Genomic DNA, 6,085 nt, shown 5'->3' on the forward strand with positions numbered 1-6,085 from the left:
TAAATGAAGAAAGAGAGTGGGGTGGTAACTAGCTATGTTACCATAACATCACACACCTCAAGACAAGTTGAGTCTACACCATAGTAAATGACATAATGCATGAAACCACATATAAGTTACTACCCACTATGGAGGTAGTAACTTAGACTAGTAACATATGTCATGTTACTAGTATAAGTTACTCCCCACTATGACTAGTCTTAAGCCATCACTTAGTGAGCCAAGGCAGCCAGCAATCAACACGGTGGGATTCCGAGGGTCTCGTTGATTCCAATCAACTTGCTAACGTAATTGTGGAGGTCGTATATAACCTGGTGGGACACGATGCAAGGGAGCGAGGTGGTACAATTCAACGCGAAACAAGGCGGCGTATGCGAACAGGATCGGTACTATTTTGGAGGAGTGGCGTCACTGAACGGCCCAAGGCCCACTTCGTTCGCAGCGGAGGAATCACCTTCGGAGGGATGGGACGACAGACGACGGACCTAATATATCGAACCGGTACGTAACTTAAGGAGGGCAGGAGTGGGTAATTTCTTTCAAGTTTTGGGGTATTTTTAAGTTGGACGAAAATTTTGGCAGAAACCTTAGCTCCTTTATTATTAGTATAGATTATGACATTTATTGGACTAACCTATTAACGAGATGCCACAGTGCCAGTTTCTGTTTATTATGTCTGTTTATTGTAGAAAAGGCCCAAAAACCAAAGTGCTCAGAAAAATCCAGAAAAATCACAGAAATTCTATTTCGCCAGAAGACCCACGGAGCCAGAAGGGCTAGGCCAGAGGAGGCCCAAGGCCTCCTCCCCATCAGCTGGTGCGGCCAGGAGGGCGGCGGCACCGCCCTATGGGGTGGGCCCCTCGGGCACCCCATCGCGTCGCCCTTTCGCCTATATAAAGCTCCTGCTGCGAAAACCCTAGCAAGATCGACGATTTCTCCAGAAGAGTTCCATAGCTCCGCCGCCACCAAAAACCCTAATTCGAGGGACAGAAGTCTCTGTTTCGGCACCCTGCCAAGACGGGGAATTGCCCCCGGAGCCATCTCCATCGACTCCATCGCCATCTTCATCGCCGTTGTTGTCTCCCATGATGAGGAGGGAGTAGTTCTCCCCCGAGGCTGAGGGCTCTACCGGTAGCTATGTGGTTCATCTCTCTCTCCCATGGTGTGATCTTTATGTGATCATGAGCTTAATCTAGTTGAATATGTAGATGTTACTCTTGTCTATTATGCACTCTAGAGGTTACTTTAATATGAATTCCGGAGTCACTCTCCACGGTGTGATGGTGACAGTGTGCGCATCGTGTGTGATTCCTTTATGACGTTGTAGAGCTTGTTTACTCCGGCTTGAGGTGTGCTTTTGCAGCCCTACACAATGCATGGTGTTTGTTATCCAACAAGAGAGTGTTTGAGAGTAGCATTTATTTATTCAAGTATGTGATCATTGTTGAGAGTGTCCACTAGTGAAAGTATGATCCCTAGGCCTTGTTTCTAAGCATTAAAATACCGTTTCCAACAAGTTCTGCTACATGTTCGCTTGCTGCCATTTTTATTTCAGATTGCAATTACTACTTATAATCATCCATATTAATTGTATTTCACTATCTCTTCGCCGAACTAGTGCACCTATACATCTGACAAGTGTATTAGGTGTGTTGGGGACACAATAGACTTCTTGTATCTTAATTGCAGGGTTGCTTGAGAGGGATATCTTTGACCTCTACCTCCCTGAGTTCGATAAACCTTGGGTGATTCACTTAAGGGAAACTTGCTGCTGTTCTACAAACCTCTGCTCTTGGAGGCCCAACATTGTCTACAGGAATAGAAGCGTGCGTAGACATCAAGCTATTTTCTGGCGACGTTGCCGGGGAGGTAAGGTAAAAGGTATTCACATCCTCCGACTACTAAGCTATTTCCTAGCACTGTTGCCGGTGTGTGAGTGCTCGAAGCTATTTCCTTTAGATTCTGCAATTATATCTTTTTGTTTCTTGTTTTTATTTCACTAGTTAGGCTTAATGGAAAACAACAACAAAATTAGAGATCTTTATGAAATTTATATTGAATTAGGACATGATGCGTTTGAAGAGAAAATTAAAAAACCTATGGAAGTTTTTCTGCATAATAGTGGTGGTAATGTTATTAGTATAAATTTTTTGGACACCATTATTTTTAATGCTATGGAAAAACCCAAGCTTGGGGAAGCTAGTTTATATAAAATAATCTTTTTTGCTCCTCAGCTTTGGATGAAGTATTTTGCCTTGATAATGCTTTGTCTCCAATATGTGGTAATTCGAATGATGCTTGTGATATTCCAAATCCACCTGTTGAAAGTATTCCTTTTAAAATACCTATGAAAATTGTTGAAAGAGTTATGAATGATCAGTATGTAGGGGATGGATCAGTCCATCCAAGTGTTCACTTGTCTAAACTTACAGAACTTTGTGAGATATTTGAGATTGCAGGTTTATCAAGAGAAAATGTTATGAGGAAACTATTTCTAATGTCACTTAAGGACAAAGCAAAGGAATGATATAGGCTGCTGGATGAACAACCATCGAATTGGAAACAGCTTGAATCTCTCTTTTACTCTAAATTTTATCCTCTTCATGAAGTGCATCTAGATAGGAATCACATTTATAATTTTTACCCTCATGATGGAGAAAGCATTGCTCATGCTTGGTGAAGACTAAAAACATTAATACTCAAATGTCCTAACCATGAGCTTTCTGAGGAAATAATTGTTACTAATTTTTATGCAAGGCTTTCAAGTCATTATAAGGATTATGTAGATGCATGTTCAAAGGGTTCTTTCACAAGTAAGAAGGTTGAAGCTAGATGGGATCTTCTTGAAAGAATTCAAAGCAATACTGAAGATTGGGAGAACGACAAAGGTAAAGAATCAGGTATAAACTATGAATATGAATGCATTAAGTCTTTCATTGAAACTGCTGGTTTTCAAAAGCTTAGTGATAATTATGGTCTTGATTCTCAAATTATTGTTGATTGTTGTAGAACCTTTGCTTCTCATATTAATGTTCCTAAAGAAAATTGGGACGTGTATCATGAACCTTTCAAAGACACTTGCATGGAAAATGAAATTGTTGTTAATGATTGCAATAAACATGCTCAAACTTCTGAAAATACTATTTCTTATAAGAATGTTAATTTTTGTGGAATGCATAGACCTTGTGGAATTAATCAAATCGAAGATGAATATTGTATCCATCATAGGAATGAAAAAACTAGAATGTGGTACAAGGCTCTAAAAGATCTTGGTGAAAAAGTTTGTGGCATCCATCCTTTTATTTGTGAACTTTGCTACGAAGTGGGTCATTTTAATTTTCAATGTTCTGGTCATGATGATAGTATTTCGAATTTAATGAGTAATTCAAGTCTATATTGTGATAACATGATCACCACTAATCAGCATGATGAACTTACTTTATTTTTGGGGTGTGAAGAGTTATCAAGAAAAATTTCTTTGTTAGATATGAGTGATCTGGATATGAATTGTGTGTTGCATGGATGTTATCTCTATTGTGTTAATAATTGCCATGCCAACACCTACATACCAAATGTTATAAAGGATGGGACTTTACCAAAATATGACAGGACTAATATGTGTTTTGTTCTTATTAATGAAAGAGAGGTATCCTCCCAAGTTTCTTCTATTGTTTCTAATAATAAACCAGGTTATGTGGAGAAGCTTCCTTTCAAGCTCTCCCTCCTAAAGAGGAAAAGAAGAAGAAGAAGAAGGGAACGAAGAAGAAGAAGAGGAGGAGTAAAAGGAGAGAGGAAACAATATCTTCTCCCAAACTTGTTGCTCCTATTACAATTGATACTTATAATTCTGAATTCGATGATTCTGAACTTGATGATGAACCTATGCCTGCTATTTATATTAGTGATCATGATTGGGAAAAGCACACTTCTTTTGATATTGAAGATCTCTGGGACACTAATTCTGAAAATGATGATGTTAATAATTGCCATTATATTAGTACTATCCATGTTTCTTCCCATGATGATATAGAAAGCTCTAAGCTTGGGGATGAGGTGTTTGAAAATCCTTTTGCTACTGATGATTATATGTTTGATACATCTCCTTCTAGTAACAATGATGGTATGTTTACAGATGAGCACACTTTGGAAGATAACTATTCTATTTCTTATGATGACACTATGCCTCCAATCTTTGACAATTATTATAAAGAATACTATGACATAGGTTATAATTACAGTCATCCTCATGAAACTTGTCATAGTTATGGAGGGATTACCCAAAACCATCTCTCTAATATACAACTTGTCTATCATATTCAAGTTCGTTATGGTGATTGTGATATTTTCAGTCCATCTACTATTGAGGATAAAATTCATTATGATTATTCTATGCCTCCAATTTATGATGATTATAATGATGGATGTTGTCGTTGCCTAATCGACGGTACCTCGGAGGTGGGATCCTCACGAGGGGAAGAAGAAGTAGGGGCCATAGGGCGGAGTGCACACGGGACGGTGGTACGCGATTTACCCAGCTTCGGAACACCTGCACGATGACAGGGCCTACTGTTGCTTGTCTGGAATTATCGGTACTTGTCCCTACCAGAGTACATTGCATCCTTTCCCTTTCTTGGATCTGACGGAGGCGTCTTTGATGGTACCGGGATTGGATTTGGGTGTTCTCTGGTTTTCCTTCTGCGTTCCGAGGATCCGGTTCGTGATTCGTCATCTCAATGGCGATTGTCGTAGGCGTCCTTCTGCGCAGTGGAGATGCAATGCTCTGGGTTAGATTCCTATTTGCGCGAAGTGTCTGCCTTGCTCTGCTGCTTCATTGCTGAAGCTACGAGCGTACGGACGTAGTCGATGTCGATCTCCTCGTCCTTTTTCTTCAAGATCTCCGCGGCCTTCTTCATATTGTCCTTCGGAGTGGCGTACGGCTGCTGCTCGGTCGGAGTTGCGAAGGTGATCTTACGGGGAGCTATCAATTCTCGCCGGATTTTTTCGACCTCCTGATGAGCCTCAACGATCTTGTCCTCCCAATGCTTCCGGAGTTCCTTGACCTTCGCCAATCCTTCGTCTACCTCCTGCTCGCGCTGGATGAAGCCTTCGACGAAAACCGCGGCTTCCTTCCTCTCGTCGAGCATTGCGGCTGCTGTTTCGGTGAATTTCTTGGTTGTGGCTAGCATCTCCAGTCTTTTTTGCTTCTAGAGCTTCCGCGTCTTCGGGAGTAATGGGTTTGTTGAGGATATCTGAGCGGTAGATTGCATCCATGCCTGCTTGTTCAACCATCTCCTCAGGGGACAGGAATTCCCTATGCGGCCGTTCCCGCGACATTGGAGATCCTTGACGGGATGGCTGGGGGTCGGATTGGGTGTTTTCATCCCTTGATTCACGTTGATCCAGCGCCGCCACGGTCGCGAGTACCTCTTTTGGCTGGGCGGATTCAACCTCAGGTTGGTCACCGTACCCGTGTTCCCCTAGCTTGCGGTTGAACTCTTCAGTATCCATGGAGGGGGTATCCCCGGAAATTGGGTTTAGGTTACCCAAAATCGACTCTTCAGCCGGATTTTCGCTTTCTCCGACAGCCTCATCCTGATCCGGAGCAGCGTTGTTTTCCGGTACCTCGACCTGCTCGGGACCGGCTCCGGCTTCTTGAGGGGCGGTTCCGGCGGTATGGGCCAAGAAGTGTACGAAGTGACACCTCCGCTTCTCTAATACCGGGGAGACCCAGGCGAATCTGCATTGGTCTTCCACCGTTATTTCCTGCTCAGGGGCGGATTGGGTGGGTTTTGAAATTTCCAGATCCAAGGCGGAATCTTCCTTGGGAAGCTCCTGCATCTCAGATAGGATCTTCGCGACTGCGTCCAGCTCAGCGGCGGTCGCGTCTGCGTTACTTACCAGTGTGTTTCCGTCGGAATCGACGGTTTCCCCGATGAAGATGTGTATGCCGCCAACTGGGACGATGGAGAGCTTGACGGGGTTTGTCTTAGCCGAAATCCAGCACTCATCCGGAGGGACGAACGGTAGATTTCCGGCGTAAAGGACGCGCCCCACGGCGATGGTGTCGTCGTAGCTTCCCATGGCG

The sequence above is a fragment of the Lolium perenne genome, chromosome 2 (genome assembly GCF_019359855.2).
Source record: "Lolium perenne isolate Kyuss_39 chromosome 2, Kyuss_2.0, whole genome shotgun sequence".
Classification (NCBI taxonomy): Eukaryota; Viridiplantae; Streptophyta; class Magnoliopsida; order Poales; family Poaceae; genus Lolium; species Lolium perenne.